Source organism: Myodes glareolus, chromosome 11 (assembly GCF_982192425.1).
Source record: "Myodes glareolus chromosome 11, mMyoGla1.1, whole genome shotgun sequence".
In the NCBI taxonomy this organism is placed as follows: Eukaryota; Metazoa; Chordata; class Mammalia; order Rodentia; family Cricetidae; genus Myodes; species Myodes glareolus.
In genome coordinates, this window is record NC_142036.1 from 78489401 (window position 1) to 78514975 (window position 25575).

Here is a 25575-nt window from a genome sequence, read left to right on the forward strand (position 1 = left end):
CAGTGCAAGAAAACGTGGGGTTCAAAAACCTTAGGGGGTATCTTAAAACACTGCTCCACGCACCTGGAAAAATATAATCTTATTTTAAAAAAGCACTAATTTTATATTTGCCATGACTGGATTATATATCATATAAAGCTATAAAATATACTATGAAAAAAATGTGATTATGTTATAATTCCCTTGTAGGATACATTTGAATGCAACATACTATAACCTAGAACTATATTTTCTAGAAATTTACCCAACAGGGGGAAAAGTCGCTAAATTCATCATCCATACTCTTAATAATTTGTTAGCAATTAATTTGCAGGAATCACGTCCCGTGAGCACAGCGGCCAACTTTCCCACTGGCTGGGTTTTATTCCACTGTGGGCTTTCAGGGTAATGAATAGAGAAAGCTTCAATTGCCTTCACAGACTTCAGCTCTCCAAAGAGAATAGAGTTACCTTTGCACAAGAGTCTTCCCTCTCTGGTTTCTCTCTCAGGGAGTGGCTCCATTCTGAGCTCCTCTCGCAGTCTGAAAAGCTCTGAGGCAACCTGAAGCCCCCATTTGCCAGCTGCAGACTTCTTCCAGCTCCTTTCACCCCACAGACACGAAGGCTGAGTTTTGGTGCACCTTGCATTATCCCAGGAACATCTTTGAAGTTTATTTGCTTATGGGATTCTGAAGTTCTTCATAATTTCGGCACCTTCTCAGGACCTTCAGTCTTTAAAGAACTTGCTATATAAGAATAATTTAATTTAAAGTAAAATGAAAAGAACACCGTGGGCCATTGCCATTCTGCTTCAGGTGCCTTTTGGGCACCAGGAAGCACTATTAATCCCCTTAGGGGAGGGGATGTTCAACAGGGTCAGCTGGAGGGTTATCAGGTAAGGGCTGTTATGCTAAAGCCGAAACTCACCGGTTACCATGGAAATAAACACAAAAGGGCATGTCCATCTCAGGAAGAAGGGAGTAATTTGGAATTCTTTCAAGGGTTTTATGCGAAATGGAATAGGAACTCTTCTGTGGGATGTTCTTTAGTGAAAATAAGCATCTTCCTTCCAGTACGCAAGGACTGTAGAAGACATGGCCCACCTATATGTGAGTGCACTTGAAGGACAAAACTTTACCTATTTTTTTTTTAAACTTTGGGACATTTTCTTCTAGAAAGCCTATTGACTAAAATAGCAGCAATAGCAGAATAGGGGATCCTAAAATCATTACTCAAATAGGCAAGAACGCAGACACTTCACGCTAAAGTGCTAAAATAGGCTGCCTACATTTACTTACACAGCATCTTGTGGATACTGGCTGACACTGCTTATTACATATTTCCCTTTGGAGTTTGACTCATTCTCTGTAACTCACAACATACAGAGGCTACCTCATTAGAGACCTTAATAGCATGCAGGAATTGAGGCTAAAGGAAAAGGTTAGATGCATAGAGAAACACCAGCAGCTCTGCTAGTATAGCCAGTTTTAAGACTCTCTAAGCCTGTTGCCTCATCTATAAAACAGGTATAACAGCATAAAGTAAGGGTAGGCCAACCAGGACCCCTGGGCCAAACCTGACCCAATTCCAAGTGTGTAAAGAAAGTTTTATGGGAGCATGCTCACTCATTTGCATACCATCTATGGCTATTTCTGGAGAGATTCCATGCCTTGTAAAGCCTACCACATTAATTATCTGTCCCTTTATGGAAAAAAAAATCGCCAACTTCTGTCACAGTTTGGTTTGGTGAAGATTAAATGAGACTTCACAGAAGGTGCTCCTATGGCAAAGTAAAATATTTCTAATATGTGTGTGCATGTTACTTTACATGTGTGTGTGTATGTTATTTTGTGTATGAGTGTGTGTGTGTGTGTGTGTGTGTGTGTGTGTGTGTGACTTCGAATCAGATTGCCAATGAACTAATAAGACCTTGGGATTGGTAGGCTCCCCTGTGCTCCCCACCCTCTTAGATATCCTGACCATGGAAGTGGCTGAAGTAGTGTGGCCACAGGATATGATGCACAGCTGTCATGTAGACCAGGGCGTCCTGTGGGCCGCAGACAGCAGCTGCTAGGAGTCATGTGTTTCTAAAGTAACCAATACTCGGCTTTCCTTGATGGGAGGCCTGCTGGTCACAGGTGTGTTGAAACATGCATATTCATGACTGGCCCTGCTCCTAACTGAATAGCGAAGACAGGAGAGTGAGAAGGATTCATGTCACCCTTACAACAAGGCCAGAGCAAGTAGATGTAGCCACCACAGAGCTCATCTCTAATCTTCTTAGCAGTAACTGGTTGCCCAAGGTGAATTCTACTTGTTTCAAATTGAAAATAAATGAAGTGGTCTAGTTTATAAAACTTTAAAATATGAGTTTAATATAACAACTGTGGACCAATAATTCCAAAGACTATAATACATCCAAAAACTAGTAAGCAGCACAGAGAAGACCTACGGGCCCATATTTGTACATTTGCAAATAAAGTTGGATCAGTTCTTAAATTTGGAAACCCTGAAAACAATCCTTACAAGGATCTTTCAAGCCAAATACTTAAATGTTGAAGAGTTCACACCAAGAGCATGTTTTTCAGACACAAACTTCCACCTGTACTCTGTCCCTGTCTAGGGTTGTAAGAACTCACCCAGTCAGTGTGTACCTTTCAAATATGCTGCTTTGCTTATTAAAGGGAGGCTGAAAACAGGTAAGAAATTAAGACAGCCAGGCTTCAGAACTAGTTCCTGGCTCAGCTCAAGTTTTACCAGTCATGTTGGTGAGACTTTACGTGTAGCTTCTGATGTTACTAGGAGACACAAGGGTAACAGTGGTAGACATGCTAATGTGGTCTATGGAGTCCTAAGCCCTACACAAAGAACTACAAGCAGCTGAGGGATGCTGAGTGTGGGAGAAACAGTCTTACCAGGAAAGAGCACACCAATTAGTTACCCGATGGACAGCATTGTGTAAACATACACACACGTAATATTATACAGAGTGTTTAGAAATATGTATGTATATAATATACACATGTAACAACAATTAATGAAAAAAGAGACCATAAATTTGAGAGTAAGAAGGAGTATATGGGTGGGTTCAAAGCGGGGAAAGAGAAGGAAGAAATGATATGATTATATTAAAATTCCACCAGCAGCCATCAGGAAATATTTTTTCTTTTTAAAAAAATTGATTTTCATTTAAAAAATTATTCCTGGTGAATGCTGGTGAATTCTCATTCATCCCTCCCAACTGGATCATAAACAAACTCAATCCATAGCAAGGACAAAATACTATTACCAGAAGAAAATCTCAAATTAATGAATGGTTGTGGTTGATATGCTAAGATAAAATCCCCAACTCTTACAAAGAAAGCCATACCCAAATATTTCATTTGTATTATTGAAAGCACTTCGACCCATTTCTTTTAATGGAGTTGTTCATTAAACACCATAAAGGACCACAGCCAGGGCTATCACTCTAGAGGAGCCTAGTGTCCAAGATAGGCAAGGCTACTTCTAGAAGAAATGAAGAGCGCCCATCCTCAGCAACTGAGCAGACTTCACAAAAGACTAGCTGAACTGGCTTCAGAATTTACTTTATCATTTAACTAATATTCAAGTTGGTTCAAAGCTCTCAGCAACCGGGCGTCTTTGAGCAGTCCACAGTGCCACTTGATTAGCGTGAGCTGTGAGAGTCAAAGCGGCACTCAGAGGGAAGTTGTCCGAGAGCGCAGCCAAGGCTTGAGGTCCTCAGAGTGAGTAAAGATCAACAGCTTAGCATTTCACGTGTCCAAAGGAGCATTCTGACCAGCAAGGTGCAGCAAGACACCTGGAGAGATGGCAACAAAAATGTGCCAAGGTGATAACAATTGATACTTGATGAAGACAGCAAAGTCAGGGCCAACTTGTTTACCAAGAAGGGTCTTCAGTAAGTGAAAACTTCCAACTTCACTCATTTGTCTGTTGAAAAAATAGCACTCCCCCTCAACAAACCCTATTAAAAATGTGTCTGAATTCAAACTCTACTGACTTCTCTAAACACCAGGTTTAGCCCTACGTAACTAGTATCTAAATAGCAGATCTATATCTACATATCCATTTGAAACCCACACTCACCAGATAAGGATTATATTAGATGCATCTAATATATTATTATTAGATGTACATTAGATAAAGGAACATAGAGGGAGAGGGACATCCCTTTTCTTTGTTTAGAAACAGAAGGACTCCTTATTTAATTCATTTACTCGCTTGCTAGGGCTGCTGTATCATAGAACCTCATACTGAAAGACTTAAGAAATATAAACCTGTTGTTGTGTAGGTCTACAAGGAAAAAGTTCAGGCCTAGGGTTGGTGGACTAGTTCCTCGTGATGGCTTGGAGGAGGCTGCTCCATGTGTTTAGTTAGCTCTGGGTGATTTGCTGACAATCTTTGGTCTTCTTTGGCGTTTGGACCTCTGCCTTTATTTTGACATGGCTTTCTCTCATTTGCCTTTCTCTAAATATCCCATGTAAGGAGACCACTTGTCATATTGGACTGGGGTGCTTCCCAGTTACCCTATTTAAAATATAAATATCATATATTCAAAAAAGTCATATTCTAAGGTGCTGGGGAATAGGATTTCAAATAAGGGACTGAAAATTTGTCTAAGTGGTAGGGCATCTGACTAGTGTGAGTGAGGTCCCTGGGTTTAATCCCCAGCATCACACACACAAGGGAATAAAATATAAACCATCACTTTAAGGGGATACAGCACAGCCCAGCCTACACTCCCATTTCTCAAGCTCAGGGTCTGTGTCAGAGGAGCAGCTCTCATCACGTCACCAGGGAGCAGGAGAACAGGAGAAACGCACGGTAACAATGAGACCACCGGACCGCCCCACAAGCCTCTCTGCAAATTTGTATCAAATGTCTAAACATATGCCACTTGTAAGACGAATACATTTAATGGGTTTTATACTTTATTGGTTTGTAAGGTCACCAGCTCTACCCATGACTGACACACAAAAACCGATTACTGTCTGCTTTAAAAATACGAATGTGACTATGGTTCAAAACAAGCTCAATTAGAGCTCAAAAGCCTAACAGCAACATTGACTACAACTGATGGAAAGTGTTTGTTGAATTTTAGCCTTATTTTATCACATTAATTCAATCTTACACACACACATACACACACCACACACACAAACACTATCTCCATTTGTTGGAAATTAGGAATATAATGTATCTTCAACGGTTCTAATTTTACAGCATTGATAAAGGGTCCAGTCTACCGGGCTGCAGCACGGGACCACCTCATTGTCTCAAAGTCGGGTAGACATAGTGTCTTAGTTCGGGTTTTTATTGTTGTGAAGAGACACCATGGCAACGGCAACTCATCTCTCATAAAGAAAACACTCAATTGAGGGGGCTCGTTCACAGTTTCAGAGGTTCAGTCCATTCCTGTCATGGCAGGGAGCATGGCGGCATGCAGGCTAAGGTGGTGCTGGAGCCGAGACTGCCGCATTTGGCAGGCAACAGGAAATCAACTGACTCACTGGGTAACATTCTGAGCATAAGAAAGCTCAAAATCCACCACCACAGTGACACACGTCCTCTAACAAGGCCACACCTACTCCAGCAAAGCCACGCCTCCTCATAGTGCCCTTTGAGATTATGGGGACCAAATACATTCAAACTACCACACACAGATATCACTAAAGATATAGGATATGTGTACATACCTGAGGCCAATTTGCCAGAATGCAATGGCGGATCAAACAAGTGGCATCTACGTGGTTGTACTGTCTGTACTTTTGTTTTCAACTGTCCCTTGGGGATAGTCATATGCCCTCTTGAAGCAGGGGTGGGGATGAGACAGTTCTAATCTCTCAATAGCATTCTTCCAGAAAGAAAAACACCGAGGTAACTTTTTCAAAGTCACACCACAAAACGAGGTTTCCTGATCAATGGTGAATGAACTAATGCTTCTCAAACTTGCATTAACCAAGGATGCCATATATATAACTGTCAACACTGGAATGACCTCTCAACATGGCAGCCATGGCCTTGCGCCCAACCCCTATAGCTCATAATTAGACAGGAAAGGACCCGCAGTAGTTAACTCAACTCACATCTCAGAATATGACGCAAACAGTATGTACAAGGACAGAGGAGCCACGCAAAGTGGGAACAAAGTCCTGGTTTTAAAGCTGCAGCTTTCTTACTTCTCCTTTCTGTCCTGTGCACCTTGATTCCCGTTTCTACAAATTGACGAGCCAGAAAGCAATCTCAGAAAACGATTCACTCAATGAGCTTGCTGCCATCCATACATCCCCCCAGGGAAAGGGCATGTCACGGCTTCAGAAAGTGGGGGAGAGGAAAGTCTTGTGTAAATCCAGAACTATCGTGGGTGCACAAAGGTAGAAAATTATAGTGGAGGTCCTTGAGGTCACAAAGAGAACATTTAAGACTGACTTAGAATGATTTAAGAAATAGCAGCCTTCGCCACTGAAGCATTTCATCTGCCAGCTCAAGTGCCTGATTTAGAAGCACAAAGCAAATTACAATCTACAGAATTTACAGGCATGCAATCATGAATGTTCGATTCCCCAAGGTCTAGACTTCACCTGTCTTCAAACCAGGGAGAAGCATAGAAATCTCACCCGATTCTCTCCCCCCAAAAAGCTCCTTCAATGGTCTGACATTTTTCCATATCCATGCATTCAGCTGTTCACCACCAAATATGGAACTCTTGCATACACATGCAAAGACAAAAGCAGGTAAGGCTTCTAAGAGAACAGAGGGAGGACCAGGCTTCCTCAGTCAGATACGCAGGGAATGCTGGCACAATGTTATTATGAGCAAGACCCAATGGACAACTACTTCGTTATCCTTTTTTCTTTGACATGTGGAACCTGGTCTCTCAATGTTATTTAGGGAAAATGCCCAATATTTCTGTGCAGTTGGATATTTTTCATTTCCACTTGTCTCCCTCCTCATTGACTTAACCTCATTTGATAAAGATTCCCTGTGTATCTGTGTGCTACACTCCTTCCGTAGACTGAATAAATGCATTCTCTCCTTACACACAACTAAAAAAGCACGCTAGAGCTGTGCATACCTTTCATCTCAGGAGGCAGAGGCAGGCAGATCTCTGTGAGTTCGAGACCAGCCTGATCTACAAGAGCTAGTTCCAGGCTCCAAAGCTTACAGAGAAACCCTTTCTCAGAAAACCAAAAACAAACAAACAAACAAAAACAAAACAAAAACCCACCTTGGATTGATGTATTTTAGGAGTTGAGCCATATAATTCTATGCAAAGGAAAGAACACTATTAGAAATGAATAATGATCTAGCTTCCTCAAGGTGACCACTAGCACATAAAGAAACAAAATGGCTATGGCTAGAAAGAAGGGCAGACCTGAGCAAGAATTTAACTGCTAACGTGTCCCATAAAGTATCAAGACTGAGATAACATTAGCTGTCACTCCTGAGGAAACTCTCAGTTTCTTTACAATGAAAATATATTGCCATATTGCATTTTATAGATTATGTTATGAATTATTTCTGTCTTATAATGTTCAAGTTTCTTAGATGACCTGAAGTCTCACAATCATAAAATGTATCCAATATCGGATGACATGAATGAAATAAAGATTATTCTCTATTAGACAATCACCATGCATTTTTACTTTTATTATTTTTTTCCTTGAGATTTTTGTATTATTAGATTTACATTACTCTGTTCTCACTCTGTTCCTTACCTACATAAGTCTTATTCCTGCTGCCACGGGACACCTCTCTGGGATGTCATAACTCAGTGCCCAAGTGAACCTTCTCTCTAGCCAAACATTCTCTAGCCCCTCATCTCTAATTTCTCATTCTCAGGTCCAGAAAATGGATTAGACCATGGACGTCCTCACTATCTGCCACTTAATCCATCCCCCCTGGCTGCAGGAGAGCGGGCAGCCTTTGGTGCACCTATCTACCAGCCACTGCAGTTCTGAATCAAGGCAACTGCTACTAGAACCACACACTTCTAGCCACGGCGTTTAAAAACCCTATGCCAGGACTTAAACTGCAGTTTAGCTTTAAAGGTAAGAAGCATACAATCGATCATGTGAGCTAAAAGAATTAATCTGAAACAAATCAGCCATTGCCTAAGTTTTCCCTGACTGACCTCTTCACTGTTTGTTCAGATTATTTCCATGGTATTCCAGAAAGCAGAAATTTCTCTGTATATATGCATGGCTGTGTTGCAAACACGTGTAAGTGCTTAGAACCAAATCGTTTAAAAAATCAATTAAGAAAGAAAACATGCTAATTTTTCAACCCTCAATTTTTCTGTTTCCAAGAACTGAGGGGTTTTTTTTTGTTTTGTTTTGTTTTTTTTTAGTTTCTAGTACTATTTGTAAGAAAAACTAAAGAAGCTTTAAATTAGTCAAAATTGTTTTTTATTTTACTTATACTTTAGTAAACTCTACTTCTTAGCAACTGTTTTATTTTTGTAGCTCAATTCTATTGAAACATTTTTAATTGGCTGCTACCCACCGAACCAAATAGAATCATGTGTCATATTAATAACTTGAAGAACAAACATAAGTCATCAGATGCCACCAGAACCAGAAAATCCAAATCATTCTTCAGAAATATACTATATAGAATTATTTTAAAACTCACTGATTAGTAAATATTTATGACAAATTCACTTTGTTATATATAACAATATTCTGCAAACAATACCAAAATACTGCAACGTAATTTTAAGTTGGTTTGGCATTTCTGTTTTCACTCAGTCAGATAAGGGAGGGGAAAGTTACAGAATAATCAAGAGAATATTTGCAATGCAATTAGAGCGGACGACTGCATCTGAGTGTCTGCCAGACACAAGGGGCCTCCCCTTAATACACATAGCCCAATGTCTTAATGCACTGTACGGCATCAAACTGCACTTCCTACAGTGTTCAAACTTTTGTCACTTAACTAGATGTTTACGGAGAGCCTGGCTCGGGCGCTCAACATGAAGGGTGTGCCATGCAGGGCTCCGTAGACAGCTCCAACACCATCTGTCACTTCAGCTTCCAGAGATTCACAATTTTCAATTCAAACTGATTTACGCTGAACTCAAACTGAAGCTATAATTCAAATTTCGACATGAAGCTTGAATTCCTTTTCAGTGTTCTTCAACTTTGACCCAGCTCCCCCCTCCTTCGCTGAAAAGGGCCAAGACAACAGCCCAGCAAGTGGGGCAGGCAAAACAGGCCCCCTTTGTTCAGAGCCGGCCTTTCAGCTCTCCATTGAGGTGAGGGACTGAAAAGGCGCACCAGGCTTCGGAAGGCTGCTTGCTTGCAAGCCATCCTCCCTCAAAGAACCAGAAGAAGAAAAAAGCAAAAACCCTCCAGGACGAAAGTCTTTCACAGTCCGTTCGTACCTTCGGGCATAATTAGTGGGGAATTAGCCCTCTTCTTCCTTCCCTTCCTCCTCTCTCGAGGGGATATGTGAATTTAAGCTACATTTGCAATGTTCTTTGAAAATACATGTTTAAATGACACCATTCAATGCCAAGGGCATCTAAGAGTGGCGTAATCAGCTTCAAAGTTGAAATTTGGAGAAAAGATTGCTGTATGCTGAATACACACATACGGGATTTTTTGAATGCCCTCAACCCACTTGAGGAAGATAAATCAAATTCATTGCATAGTGCCCAGTGGAACCTCCTACAGGATTCCCTCGGACTGCCCTGGGAATAGACTTTTCTAATTAGAGTGGGTTTTGAACCAACAAACCATGCATCTCATAAAATGTGGAATGTATTATCAACAAACATACATTTGTAAAGTATTTTCTGTTATCACTTACTAAGGAGAATTTTAACATATCCAGTGTTTTCTGTTATCACTTACTAAGGAGAATTTTAGGATCATTTGGTGTGATAGTAACTACCATCATAATTCTCCTGTGGATTAAATAACGAAGGGCAATAGAGAAGATAGCATGGGAACACGGAGTACTAGACGGGACTTGCTAGTGGTGTTTTGAAACCGAGTAAGACCTTTGCAGTGTGACCAGCGCAGGAGTCTGCGCTGATCAACCCTGCAGAATTCTTACACTCACTAGCTTTTAAATTATTTGAGGGAAACCCTCCATTATGCTGTTATTTTTGCTCTAATTTGCAATTCCAATCTTGTAGGCCAATAAAATAGGTCAATTAAGTTGACACCGCATCTTTTTTTTTTTTTATTAGCTCAGCTAAGCAATTACAATTGGTGGTGAGGGTCATTGTGTCATCTTTGAAGAGTCAATGGTAGGAGAAATGCCAGTGCAGAGAAGGAATTTGCAATTCCAGCACACCCTGAAATGTTCAGCATGAAGATATTTCTATGTGTTCCAGTCCTGGGGCACATGTGCTCTTGATCTGAAGCAAAATAATGATGTCACTTTGGGGCAATTAAAAGGTGTAATAATTGAATCTACTCTTGTAACAAAATCATTTGGTACAAATGTACCACAGACATACAGACATACAAATACATGTGTGCGTATCTCTCCATATTTATATATATATATAAATATTCATAATATATATAAATAAATCTCCATATTTATATATATTATATTATATATAAATATATATTCAACACATTAAAATATCAAAGGGACAAACAAAATCACCATGCTGTCTCATGTTGGAGTATGAAACACACACAATAGCATCTATTTCAGGCTCTGTACAAGATATGGGGTCAGATATGGGGTCAGCCATAGTTGTTGGAGCTTATGTAACTCCTAGTTAATATGGGTTGGACCAAAAAAAAATGGGAAACTTTGAGTGACTTGTTCATAAAACATGCCATACTAATTTAGAGCTTTATTTTGTGTTGATAGTTGTATGGCACATGTGTGTTTGAGTGTATGGAGCCACCGATCAGCCTCTGTCTCAGTCCTTGCCTTCTAGCTTGTTTGAGGCAGTGTCTCCTTGTTTCTCATCGCTGTACTGGCCATGAGCTTCGAGGGACCCTCTTATCTCTGCTCCTATCTCTCTGAAGGAGCACTGAGATTTCAAAAGTATGCCACGTCTGGCACTGGGTTTGGGGAATTTGAACTCAGGTCCTCGTGCCTCCGTGGCAGTGTTTTACCCATGCACACATCTCCCCAGTTCTTACTCTGTAGTTTTAAAAGTAGAAGTGACAGCATTTTGCACCCATTATGACAACGCTTATCAAGAAAACAGAAAGTACCAAGTGTTGGTTGAGATGTGGAGAGGCTGGAACCACCGCACAGTTGGTAGGGATGTAAGATGACGCAACTGTGACAGGAAAAAGTATGGTGATCCTAAAACAAATTTTAAAAGAGTTGTCATGCGATCCGGCAGCCTAATTTCTGGGCTCATACCCCAAACAATTGAAAATAATGATTCAAGCAGACACTTATGCATCCGTATTCATAGTGGCATCGTACAAGAAGCCAAAAGGTAAAGTAACCCAAGTGTTCGTTGACAGATGAATGACAAAACGTGGCACAGAGAATGGAATTATGAGTACAATGGAAGAAAAACCTAATGCATTGTGCAAAGTAAAGGAAGCCAGTGATAAAAGGCTGTACATGACTCTGCTCATGTGAGATACCTGGTCAGATTCAGAGCGACAGGGTGATAGCTGCCAGAGACTGAAGAGAAGAGGGTTTACTGTTTAATAGGCACCAAGTTTCAGTTTGAGAAGATGAAGATGCTGGATATCGACAACGATGATGGTTCCCCATGGTGTCAATTCTTAATGTCACTGACCGACTTATTTTAAGATGGTTACAATAACAGACTTTAGACTTTACTACAGTCAAAAGAAACCCAGCAAAAACATTACATTTTATATAAATGTGTTGAATTAGTCTCTCCTTTGAAAGATAACTGATTATGAACAAATTCATGTTGCTAAAAATGGAGGTAAGCCCAATCTAGTACATTCTTCCTTCCGGCAGCCACCTGCTTCTCACTTTGAGAACAAAACCATCAATTACGTGTTGATATAATGTATTTCTTCTCAGTCTTAGGAACCTCAGTAGCTAAGTATGGTGGCCTACGCTGGTAATTCTAGCAGTTAAAAAAAGTGGATGTAGGAATATTGAGAATTCAAAGACAGACAAGACTATATTGCAAGGCCCTGTATCAAAACAGAAGACCCTAAGATGATGACTCACAAGAACATTGGCTGCTCTTCCAAGGGACACGGGTTTAAGTCACAGTACCTACATGGCAGCTCACAACCAACTAACTCTACTTCCAGGGGATTCAGCACCTTCTTCTAGCTTCTTTGGGAACTGCATGCATGTGATGCAAACATATGCAGACAAAAGATCCAAACACATAAAATAAATCATTAAAAGGGGGGATAGGAAGGGAGTTGGCGAAAAGGAGGAGGAAGAGACAGAGGAAGAAAAATCAAGAAGCGTCACTCAAACTCAGAAGCACGCAGTTGAATGGTGGTTCCATAAATTGGGGGTGGAGATGTGAGTGAGGAATGGAGACATTGGTCAAGGGGTACAAAGTTTGTTAGGCTGGAACAAAAAATTCTGAATACCTAATGAAGAGCTAATGAAATGACTATGGTCAATAATACTCTAGCATTATTGAAATTTTCTTGATGTTTGCTATGACAGTAGATCTTAAATGTTCTCACTTCAAAATGAGAAAGAAAATGGTAATATAGGAGATGATGTGATGAATATGGTAATTATATTTGGTGATCATCTCATAACATATACCTACATAAAACATCAAGCTGCATGCCTTTAAATACATGCAACTTCTTTTGTCAATTATACTATAATAGATCTGGAGAAAGAAGGACTTTGCCCTTTGAGGCCAACAGAGGCCTTTGGGGGGAGGGTGGGGAAGCCAAATGATCTTTTCATTTTGTAGGCAGACAATGAGCTAAATAAAATAAGTCACTAGATTCTTGTCCTTAGCACCCAGGTCTCTTTGTTCTCATCTGCCAGGGAAGGTTTCTTTATCTGCCAAGAAGGTTAAGGGGTTCTTCAGATAGGAAAACATAAAATTTAAAATAGAAAGAACAGCTAAGTGATTTTTAAAAGATTTATTTTTATTATTTTTGATATGTGAATGTATGTATCTCTGTGTACATACGTACAGTATGTGAATGCTGGTGGCCAGAGGCTTTGGGTCCCCTGGAGCTGAAGTTACATGGTTGTGAGTCCCCTGATATTGGTGCTGGAAAGCACACTCAGGTCCTCTGTGTGTGCTCTAATCCCAGCCACATTTGCAAATGTCAGTCACTTGCAAACCACTCCCTATTCATCTACCATCTGGGCAGCTGAAAGCTGACCTGAACACTCCTTAGAGCCACAGGCAAGAAGCTTCCCAGCGCAGGGAAGCACAGCAGAGCTGTGTTGTCCCAGCCCTATTTGTCCTGGGCTGCCATCCTTCTCAGACAGAAACTGGTCCTTAAGATGAGACGCCAGTGGCAGCTGATGGAGGCTTCAGGGTGGGACTTAAAGCTGTCATGGTGAGAGTGTCAGCATGATGATATTTAGTGGCTCCCTTTCAGGAAAAGGATGACAGGAAGAGGTCACAAGGGGGCTTTTACGGATGGTGTTAGACTGTGTTCCGGGATTTGAGTGCCGGCAACACCAGTGTATTAGTTTGTGCAAGTTTACCAGCTGAGCATTGATGATTTGTAAAAGTAAACCTGTGGTCATCGATGCTAGAAATGCCACGCTCATCACTCTCATTCCAGTGCCCGGGACAAGAGGCCACTCCCTCGGTAAATAGCTATGGATAATCTATTAATGAATGAATGGACAAACTAATCTCTTTAAGGAAAACGTCTGTGGAATTACACTAAGTAGTACCTTTGTAGGTTCATGATACAGTACATACAGATTCCATTCTGTCCTTCACATGAGGGAAAGGATACTAATAAAAGTGACCAAGGAAGAGTTCCCTAAGAAAACTGTCTGCTGCCCGGGTCCATACATTCTCACACACACTTCTGAAGCACTCACACCTGGCCATCATCACCACGTGAGCCGCACACGAAGCAGTATTTCCAAAGACGGCTTCCTTTCCATTGGTCATCACTGCTGCAATAACAACACTGAGGTGTAAGGGTGTTTGCGCTCAGTCCATGGACTTAACACTCCTGCTATACAAGACTAGGTGAGTTCTCTGAGACCTGTTGCTCTCCTTTTGAAATTCAAACTGTCAAGCACAGTTTTAACATCTGTTATAGCACTATACCCCCAATAATATGAAATACTTAGGAATTTTCCTGAGTCTGGGTTGTGAAAGAAAAATTAACTCACTTTTGAACTGACTGGTAATTGCAATAATTCTAACAGCTATGACACGGATGTTCAATATTACTTTCCTTTGAAGTCTTCTTTTCTACTAGCAATGTGGAGGGGCTTGGTAAAAGTAACACACATTGTCACATATTTAGGATACTGGAGGCCACTTTAAGTTTCTGTGCTAAGACTTTTAACTCAGTATAGAATTTGAGGAATAGCTCTTCCATAGTCCAAATCATCTACAAAGGGCATTTAGGATTGGGCTTTTGGTTGGATATAAATGTTTGGCTTAGGACTGGGGAGGCGGCTAAGCAAGTACAAGCTCTTTCGATGCAAGCCAGTGAGGTGATCTCTAGAACTCACGTAGAAATTGTAATGCAGTGCCCAGGACGTCTGCAGTGAGGGGGGAGGGCAAGAATTGGTCAGCACACAACTGAGCTGCTGAAGTTGTGGGTGTAGGTTGTGGGGGGAGGCAAGGGGTGAGGTAGGAGAGGGACTCTTGCTCATGGTGACCTCCCTTCTGTGCTGGCTGGAGCCAAGGGACTGCCAGCCAGCTCCAAATTATGAACAGGTAGCCCGGAGCAAAGGGAAAAAAATAACCTGCCCACCAGCCCTATAGAGGACCCAGGGAACTATCCCGCTGCACCTGCTAACCAGAGAACACTTCTCAGAGAATGACTCAATGGCTCTGCCTACTGCGACATCCCGTGTCCTTCCTCCTGCCACCCACCCCACCCCGTGCTGTGGCAGATGCGGGCCGAGAGTGTCCTGGCCTGCACACCGCGTAAACCAGCGTGCAGTGGCGCCCACCCGCGCTGCCTGGAGGACCCGGGGCGGTGCCGGGCACAGATGGCGCTCTCAGCTAGATGATGCTCCAGCTCCTGCAGTTACTCCAGATTCAGCACAGCATCCTGGGACGTAGCTGTTGTCAGATCCCAGCACTGCGAGCCGGGGCAGGAAAGAGGCTCTTTCCAGTCCGTCTCAAACCCGGCAGGCCAGCCCTGATAAGCCCCTGTCCTCAGAGCCTGGGTGTGGTGCGGGGGACCGCCAGGGCCCTCACCTAGAGGCCAACAAAGCCTCCTGCAAGTGTCCCCAGCGCGCGGTCTCCAATGTCTATGCTATTCTCCTCTCATTCCTCTCAAGGGCTGAGAGAGTCGAGGTGGGCAGTCAAGTGTCGCCCCCTGAGCACGGCGATTCGCGCAGGTGTGAGCACATCTAAACAAAGCCCACGCCCAGATGTGTCCGCGGGGACACGAACGCGCGCACGCTGCTGCGCGCCCCACGGGACTCAGGGGCTCCTCGCCCGGAGACCCTGTCTTGTGACACTCCGAGTCCTCAGCGTACCAGCCCGGAAAGCTGTGTGCTGCCCATCTGTCCACGGGCAGACCCCTAGAAGAGGCTTCCGGGAAGGCGTGGGGCACCCGCGCCCAGCCAGAAGTTGACCTGGAACCTAAGGAGTGGTGGGCGCCCGCCGGCGGCACCGGAGCTGCCGGGTCCGAGCCGCGTAGTCCCCCGGGCGCGCGTCTCCCTTCTCCAGCGGGCGCCCGCGGCTGTGTCAAGGGCTGGCAAGGGAAAACGAAGTCGCCGACCTGTTTCGCCCGTGCGGCAGACGCTGCCAGACTCCCACAAGAGCCTCGGCTGAGCCCAGGAGCCAGTGTCCGAGTGACAACGCGGCAGCCTCCGGCTCCTCGCTCCGCTCCAGCCGCGTCCACCCACCAGAACTGAGTGTCACCAGTGCCACCGCCAGACACACCCAGGGTTACTCACGTTTTCGCGCCGCGCCCACCGTCCCGCCGGGGCGTTACTGCCCAAGACCCCGAAGCGCAGCTGTCGTGCGTGTTTCAGAAGCTGTCGCCTCCAGCTGCCCCAGTCCGGCTGTCCCTGCGCGGTCCCTCGCTCCCGCGCGTCTGAGGCTCGGACTGCTGCGCGCGTCCGCCGGCGACCCAGGCGAAGCGCGCGTCCCCGCCGCTCCCGCCCTCCGCTCCCCTTTCCCAGCGTCCCGCTCAGGCCCCTCCCGACTCTCGTAGCGTCCCCGCGTCCCCCTCCCCCGCACTCTCCGGGCGTCTCCCGCCCCTTCCCCTCCGGGCCAACCCCCTCCCTCCCGCAGCGGCGGCTACAGCGAATGGGTTCCAGTGTCTGCGCCCTGGGGACTGGGTGGCCCCTCACCTGAGCGGCCGAGCCACTGCGGACCTCCGCCACCGCGCAGAGAGTGAGGTGGTGCCTGTGGGGGTGCCAGGAACGCAGGGCGTGAGTGTTCAGAGGGACTGGTGACTGGGATGTTTGTACAGATGTTCCAGAAAATGAGTGTTTTAAATGTCACTCTCTTCAGTTTAGATTTCTGTGATGGATGGATCTGGATCACACATCCCTTCCTCCTTCTATCACTCCAATTCCCTGCTCTCCCTTCTCCTAAGCATTTCATGCCTTTGAAACACCAATTGGGATGGGGTGAGTACTGTTTTACTACCATCCTTTCCAAACACACTTGGGGAAGGGTCCCGGTAGCGATTAAACAGACGCTATTTGCGGTAGAAATTGGGTTTCTGGGGTAGTTGAAATTAGCTTTTCAAACTGTAGAATATTATATTTTTTCAATGCAAAACAAGAACTTTTTTCCTTAGATGTGTAGAATTTGCATAAGCACACTGCATACCGCACAATTCACGCTCTGGAGTCCCTTGCAGCTCCGTCTGGCGTGATGATGTCCAAGACACATAGTCAGACACTCAACTGGGCCTGCTTTCTTCTGCAGACTCAGTTACAGGCACCCGGTATTGCCCAGGTTGACCGTTTACTACTTACTGGAGCCTGTCATCAGCCTCCAGAATCTGGAACAGGTATTAGAATGGGATTCGTGAATAAAAACGGGTCCCGATTATGGGTCCCTACAGCTCCTCTGCCCTTCTGTAACTTTAATTTGAACTTAAGCTTCAACCCACATGCACTCAAGTGTACAGTGTTCTGGTCTTTCTCCTATGGCAGAGCATACAGGAACCCCTTCATATCTCAAACAATGGAGTGACCTCTTGCTGCGCTGTCATTGGCCACACAATTTTCTCAGTTAGTCTGCGTGCTTCCTACCTCGGTAGTCACTCTCTACGTCTTTTTCTAGAATATTTTCCAAGAAGAGATCAAGAAAGAAAGACAGGAAGGGAGGGAGGGAATGAGGGAGGGAAGGAGGGAGGGAATGAGGGAGGGAAGGAGGGAGGGAGGGAGGGAAGGAGGAAGGAAGGAAGGAAGGAAGGAAGGAAGGAAGGAAGGAAGGAAGGAAGGAAGGAAGGAAGGAAGGAAGGAACAAATGATGTCATGGTACCCAAAAAGATATAGGCTTGACTTTGTTTTGATTTGTTTCCTAAAATAAACTAAAGATCTCTGGTGTACCTAACAATCTACTCACAACTTACTTTTTCATTACTGATGATGGGAATTTTCTTAAGCTTCTATATGTGAGAATCTTTCTATCTAGAACATTCTTCCATCCCTTTTTTCATGTGGCAAGCTCTAGTTCAACCTTCAGAACCCTGACTCATTTGGTACTGAAGTCAATTCCTTTGTGAATTCCTTCCTGGGTCCCTGTGTGTCATATTGTAATAATGCCTGTTAATATGTTATGTGTTATATGTCTATATGTTAATATGTTATATGTTATAAACAGTATGTTAATAGTCTGTTTGCATATCTTGTTCCAAAAATAATCCCAGTAGTTCAATAACAATTTGTATTTATTTTTTGTTCAACTTAACTTTCCATCAACAGATATGAAGCTGCGAATTAGCCATACTGACTGACCCCATTCTTCGTCAGGCCCACCTATGTGATGACGTCATAGTTCCCTACCTTACACACGACTGCTGAGAGTCACAGGGCATCCCTGCCTGTCTTTCTCACACCCAGCTCCAAGCTTCGGTGCTGTCGCTTCACTTCAGCTGCTGGGATTGGGCCTCAGCAGCTCCCTGACCACATTCACTGAATCCTGTACAACAAATCTGTGAGGTAAAAGCTTTATGGTCACCCGTCTTCAGCTCTTGGTCGCTCTCCACACAGCAGTCTGTCCACTGGGCACTGGAGCAACATGTCCTGTTCCTTCCTTGTGTCACAATCTCATAAAGATGCCTCTTGAACAACTCCTTCGCCTTCTGCATAGAATGGCTCCCTTTTTAGGCCTCAGTGCTGGTGTCAAGGAATCCAACATATGACAGACAGAATGAGGTTCTAGTGCGGCCCAGGCCAGTCTTGATTCCTCTGAGACCAGTTAGAATAAGAGCTACTCAAGTGTCATAATTGAACCTCAGGCAAGTGACAGATTCTTTGGGCACAGTTCTCCTTATCTATCTGTAGAACATTAACACACAGGGTTGCTATGTGGTTCAGTTTAAGCACTGGAGCGTGTATGGGACTGTTACAAAAACACAGTCCTCAGAGATCTACTGCAGCTATCTGCATTCCGTCGGCCATGTCTGCTTGCAGGAGACTATCAGGCTTGCCCATGGTGGCTGTTAACGTTCCCTCTTAAGAGGAGGGTGTGTGTGTTGGGGGGGGGCGAGGTATTAGACCCTCACTGATCATCCATCTGTCCCAGGCATTTGTTTGCAATTCTGCCCTAATTGCATGAGGCCTCAGGAGGTGCTAGGGATACTAATTGAATGGGGAGTTCCGGCTTTGTGACTATGAGGAAGTCACTACCCATGCAGGATGAAGACTTTTCACTGCGGTTGCTCTGGGGTCACCCATGCTCCTGTAAGCCATCCCTTACCTGTCTCTGTCAGTAAGACCAATAAACATGTGGACTCCTCAGGGTGACCTTTCATAGGGGTTGAACTTTTGGTTTGTCATTGGGGTCCCATTTTGAAGAATGGGAAGACATCTTTTATGTCTCCCTAGAAAAGAAACTCTCACAATAAGGACTTCCTAAATGCTCTGGAAATTCCAGTTTGAAGAGCAATATTTGATATTTGTCAAATAAATACATGTTTCAATTAAAAAGTCAGTCAAGAAAAATCAGGAACCACACTGACAGCCTGAAGTTAAAATTAAATAATTTTATATTCTATTATATAATAGTTATACTCACATGAAATTGTGTAGTTTTAATTTCACGTTGATTGTTTCAACAACATGGTAACCCTACATTGCTAAGGATTATTCTCCTGGAGGATGAATAAACTACAGGGTGAATCAGACAGATGGAGCCTGAGAAAGGCTTGAAAAAGGATTAGGAAACCAGCTGAGTGGGCAAACGGAGTTCCTAAAGCAGTCTCTGTGACTTGCTGGGTGGCACTCCACACATGGCGACGTGACAGCGTATTGCTAGGGATACACACAATCACCCAGTTATCCTTCCTCTCTCTAAGCCTGTCCTCTGGACCATCCTTCATCCTCACCTTCTAGCAATGAGGACTGGGAAGAAGGTAAGCCTCTCGCCCTCATCACTCGGTAACAGCAGAATGTTGCAGGAGCTCGTTGCTGTTATGAGCACTTTGCATTATTAAAGCATTTCATCGCATGGAAAGTCCATACAGTATGTGTTAGTGTTGTCCTCATTAGAGAATGAGACAAGTGGGGTGAAGTGTCTTTTGAAAGGTGACACAGCCAACAGAAGAGACGGGATTCAAACTTAGCCACTGTGCCATGCTACCCGTCAGAGACAGCCCACAAGTGTGTTTCTTTCCCTGGAGAAGCAGAGTCTGTCACCTCCACAGAGAGCCATGGAGCCCTCCAGTGGTACCTGGAGTGAACAAGCTGTAGGCTCGCCTTTCCCTTTCTCAGTTCTGTCTTCCTAGACTGCTTCCCCTCCCCTTTCCCTTGTTGCTTCCGTTGCCTTCTGTTCTTATCCAAGTTTGTTTAACCCATACCCATACTGCAGACCTCCCGGGGAGGCTCCGCCCTGCAATTTGGCCTCAAGTTTTCTGAAATCAAGCATGTGCCCAGCTACGCTAGCAATGGTCAGTGTGCCCACCAGCAAGTCACTTCCCATCTCCCCCTCCTCCAACCCTGTGAGATGAGCATTTTAGACTGAGTGAACACAGAGATTTGATTTTAGCTGTGTCCCTTTGTGGTGACCCAGAATATTTCCTTCACCACCACCCACACCCTAACAAAACTCAAATGAATGGTTGGTGAGTTCCAGGTCAGAAAAAATAAGAGCGCTTTAAGAAGTTATGTTAACATCACTAAGTCATGTGCCACAAGAATGGCGTTTACCTGTGTCGTCGTTATCTTCAGATTCTGACAGAGATACGTTGACAATAGTGATGTTTAAACTCCATGTATTTGAAAGGGCATTATAGACCAAGATTGTTAAAATTATAGTTATCCTGACAGGCAGCTCAGCTGATAAGGTGATTTGTATTGACTACCCGCTGTAATCACACCTGGGTGCAGTCCCTCCCTGCCCCAGAGAGCTACGTCAATCACTGTAACAAATACCAAGAACTACACAAAACTACACTGATGACTACAATGAATGTCTAAGATAATCCACTTACACAGTTTTAGAGACTAGAGCCCGTGGCAGCACACCATGGCAGGAGAGTGTGTGGTGGCAAGCCTGCTCACCGTAAGCCAGGAAGCAAAACAGAGATCTCCTTCTAGGACAATCTCCTTCTAGGACACACACCTAATGACCTGAAGCCCTCCTACTAGGCTCCACTCGGAAAGGTTCCACCAAGCTGAGCACTGAGTTTCAACACAAGCATTTGGGAGCAGTTCAGCTCCAAGCAGCAAGTGCAGCTTCAGCCTAGTCCCGGTGAGGTAATTAATTCCAAGGGGCAGAATTTGCCAGAGATGTTGGTTATAACTCCTGATCTTAGGTTACAAAAGTGTCCTGATTTCTTATTCTTTTGCTCTCTTGAGCTAAGAGACACAAGTTGCCACATAAGAGATGCCCTATGAAGACAGATGCTTTTCCTAAGGGAAACTTCTGGCCAATAAACTGAAGAACTGAGGTCATTGGTCCAAACACCAGACTGCAGCTTAATTCTCTTTCAGTCAGTCCACTGAATGAGTGGATTCAGTTGTCTCTAGGAGGTCCTGAGCCAGGGTATTCAAAGAAGCGAGGCTTGATTCTGGCTCTACAGACCCCAGCTGAGAAGAAAGGTTGCTAATGGCAAGGTGCTCAGTCAACATAGGCAGATGTCTTAGAGCATTTTGGTCTTGCTGGTTTGCAAAATGATCAACTGCCATTGTCACAAGGTAAAAAATGGCGCCAGATGAAGGAGCAGTTGTGGGGCAGAGGAAATACCTGTGTGACTTGCCTCAGCAGTACCCACCTCCACACCCAGGCACACTTAGCTCCCACACACAAGACAGGCCACGCCCCACCTAGAGCTGTACCTTTCTCCTTTTGGCTGCCAGCCATGGTCTCAGCTGACCCAGCTCTTAGTGATTCCTAGCGGGTGGTGATTACTCACTATAGATAATAGTGGCATGCACACTTGCACGTTCATACCATGTAAGTAATAATCAGAGGTGCTGTCCCGCATCACATGACCACAGACGCACGACACCAGTTGCTTCCTCACGCTTCTCCTTGCCATCTGCTCCCCAACCACAGACTTCTGTGTGCTAGCCCGATGCCATGTGGTCACACGTCAGATGAAGCCAGAAATTTGAAACCCATCTCTTGCCTGCTGCTTAGCAACACAGTTCCTTGACACCTATCTAAAGGAGATGCTATGCAAGCAAGTGGAGAAAAGCGTGTCCCATAGTGGCTGCCAAGTGGGTATTTCTTCTCTGGGAGCCTGTGAGTCACCAACTTCTTCATTTTGGCTCAATATCTCCCTACCCCCAAGGACTAGGGAACCGAGTTGGAAAGAACATTTTCAACAGTAATAAGCATGCTGTTTGGCCAATGCCTCCATCTGTTCCCAAGGTTTCTATCTACAGGAATGTATGGCAGTTCAGCTGAATAGATTTAAGATGAGTTAAGGTCAATGTGCGAGGAGCCATTGCAGATAGGGTCATCGAGAACAAGAAACTGCCTCTCAGGGAAAATAGACATATTGAAGGCCGCTCAATGTGCAGCTTTCACTGCTGGCTTCAGGGGCACAGATGACAGGTACAATGAAGGTGAATTCACCCTGGAGGAAAGAGAGTTCCTCTGCACAACACTGAGGTCTAAACGAGTGGTTGATTCGGGAACTGATGTCTAACCTTTGACGGTTTTGCTTCATTTTAAGAAGAAAAGGGGTCTTAGGTTAGTGTACACCGACATAATTCTTGTTTGTACTTTCTCTTCAGCTTTGAGTTAAGCTTTCACTCACTCAAACTGCTTTAATACACAACATAAAATGCAGCATCTTAGCCATTTCCAGTGTACAGCTCAGCAGTATCAGGTCGCGTGATCATCACCGCCTTCTGTCTCCAGAACTGTTTCGTCTTACAATGCTGCAGCTTTATGTCCACTGAACATCTTCCCCAGTATCCTCTCCCTCCAGGCTCTGGTAACCACTGCTGCCCTTGCTGGGTCTATGAATCTTGCCGCTATAAATATTTCATATAAATGAAACAATACAGTATTTTTTATGGCTAGCCCGATGTACTAAAGAGTTATACAGAGTGCAACCTGTGTCAGAATTCCCTTCCTTAAGACAGAATGCTCGATTGTATGCACGAATCACACTTTGTTTACTTGCTCATCTGTCGGTAGACACTTGGTTGTGTCTACCTCTTGGCATTTATAATCCTATAAACATGGGTATATGAATATCTTCGAGATTCTCATTTAAATCCTTTTAGTTGCATACACAGACTGACATTTGATAGTCATAAAATATTTAAATTTTTCTGAGTAATTGTTGTACTGTTTTCCACAGTGGGTGCAATGCTTTACATTTCTCACACTATGCCCAAGGATGACATGCTCTCCATATCCTTACCAACATGTCTTTACATTTTTGGCAATTTTATACACACACACACACACACACACATACATAGGTGTGGCGTTTGGTTGTCAGTTTAATACAACTGTAGGGCATATTTTGATCAGATGTACACATAACTTTCTCGTCTCTCCCATCTCTTGCTCAACCTCTTCTTTCCAACTTGTCTCCCTCTGCTTCCATGTCCTTTTGGTGACCTGCTGTGTGATTAATTAGGATTGCACTGGTGTGGGGTTGTTTATTGGAGTTTAGCTAATCACTGAGAAAAATGACTCTCTTTGAAAAAGGGTGGTGTTGCATAAGCCCCTTCCCCACCGGTTAGGGATGGAATGCTTATGGGTAAATCATGTGCCAGTCTTGGGCAGGTGACAGCAGTGGCTGTCATAGTGGCTATGAGTTTATTACAATGCCCAGAGGACAGCATTTCAGAACATTCCCCCCATTCTTCAGCTCTTACATTTTTGCTGCCCTCTCTTCCAAGATGTCCCCTGATCCCTGGAAGTGGTCATATAGATGTTCTTGTTAGGACTGAGCCCTCAAAAATCACATATTCTTAGTCTTTGACCAGTTATGAATCTCTGCACTAATCACTGCCCACTGCAAAAAGCAGCACTATTCTATGACTAGAAGCATAAGTACTTGGAAAATATTTAAGCACATGTCCATTTATCAAAATAACTGTAGTAAACTCCTCATGATGGCCTATGACCAGGAGGTCTTTGAACATCCATGGGGCTTTGAAGAGATTTATAGTACCAGGCATAAAGTCTTTCTCAGGAACAGGACTCAACTCTAAACAGAAAGCAGTTGGTTGTCCCCACAACAATCATGCTACACTTGCACATGTGGGTATTTATTGCCTGGGAGGTCCACAGCTGGGTATGACTATTGGTGACTTTTCTTCTCCAGTAGTTTGCATAGCCTTTCTGATATTATGGATGTTAGCCAACAAGGAGGTTTCCAGTTCGGTTCCAGTGAGATGTGTGTACTGCAGCCAAACCATGAGGTATCTTTATCAATAATATCTTAAGACCTAGCTCTAGTGGGAAAACAAGAGCAATGGCAACGCCTTGTACTGTTTTGAGACTCTCTGGGACTATATGGCCATACTTCATATCTTATACATACTTCTGGGGATTTTTTTGTTTAGTGACTATAGCTTCTGGGAGCATTATCTGATCCTGGAGAGTACCTCCATTTAAGGTTGTTTATTTATTCATTCATTTATACATTATGTTTTTAGAGCATAGCCATCCTAATGGGTGTACTATCCTCCATATTTTATAGCCATCCTAATGGGTACACCACCTTCCAGTATTTTAGAGTGTATACTATCCAGAGAATCAAGCAAGTACTGTGCTTTTGAAGGCCCTGTGCTGGCTCCTTTTAGGCTTATTTCACACTTCTTTTTAGACCACCCTTGAGTCCTAGGATTTAAGAATTCCACCAGGATCTTCAAAACTCTTTTTGCTTGCTTCCCACAATGACAGTTCTGCTGATGTACACACCTGGCGCCTGATGCGGGAGTGTGGCAGTGTCTGCAAAGGTAGGGACTGAACCTGGGCTTACAGTTTCAGGTATTTATTTTAATTCGTGTACTTGAGGACCCTAAAGGTTCAGGCACCAAGTCAGAGCTGGGGTGATGGGCTAATTCTATCTTTCCAGAAACAAGCACATTCTGTCACAAGCCTCCAAAGTGTCTACGAATTCTAAGCTTAAACCTTGACTTTGAGTCCAAGTCTTCAGTTTTGAATTTCTGGACATATGGGTGTCCAATTGTCTTCTTTCTTCATGGTCCGATTTATAAGAGAAGTGACTCTCTTTCCAAATGTTACAGGTGCCCTGAGATGGTAAGACTCATTAGACAGATATTAAGGTTGTTTCTGGGTATAAGTAATTTTAGTTTAGTAATGATTTATACATAGATGTATCTAGTCCTGATTTTTTTTCTCATGGGTAGGCAACAGAATGGGCGACAAAATTAGTTGAAACAATAAAATTTCTTAAAAACAATGAATGCTATCTTGATTTTTGGCTAAGAATGCTGAAATTTTTTATTCTAGTAGCCAAACATCTCAAAAGTTTCCAGTTTTGATATTAATTTAATTGGCAATATCTTAAATAGCACCACAGTATATATAAAACATTATTTGAACTAATAAAAATTAGCTTTAGTGAATATCAAGTTAGACATGTGAGATTATATTTTTATTATTTTATTTTACAGAATATTTTTAATGTTTTGTAAAAATATTTTATTAATACACAAAGCAGAAAATATTTGTTACTGAAGACCCAGTATCTTTTTAATTATCAAAGTTTACATATCAATGAGTAATTAGCTGTTAAGTTAATTAAGCAATTTTGTATAAAACTTAGTAGTTTCTGTATTTGGAATATTAATACAGAAAAGAGTTCAACATTTATTGAATGGTGGT

General features: G+C 43.4%; 1 protein-coding gene and 1 long non-coding RNA gene across 36 annotated transcripts in view; one reads left to right on the plus strand and one right to left on the minus strand.

Moving 5' to 3' along the window:
- Nucleotides 1–16158, minus strand: part of Nrcam (neuronal cell adhesion molecule) — a 255166-nt gene extending 239008 nt beyond the window's left edge. For 13 of the 35 annotated variants that reach the window (XM_085697700.2, XM_085697699.2, XM_048415552.3 and 10 more), the window contains exon 1: nucleotides 16023–16158. The gene's annotated coding sequence lies outside the window, so the exon portion shown is untranslated. The remainder of the gene's footprint in view (nucleotides 1–16022) is intronic. The other 22 variants (XM_048415549.3, XM_048415547.3, XM_085697709.2 and 19 more) reach the window with 2 other exon arrangements.
- Nucleotides 16159–16280: 122 nt separating this feature from the next.
- LOC146892430 (uncharacterized) lies at nucleotides 16281–19060 on the plus strand. The gene is made up of 3 exons (XR_015004478.2): nucleotides 16281–16502; nucleotides 16585–16703; nucleotides 18012–19060. It is a non-coding gene; the product is annotated as an uncharacterized LOC146892430 (long non-coding RNA).
- Nucleotides 19061–25575: the final 6515 nt, after the last annotated feature.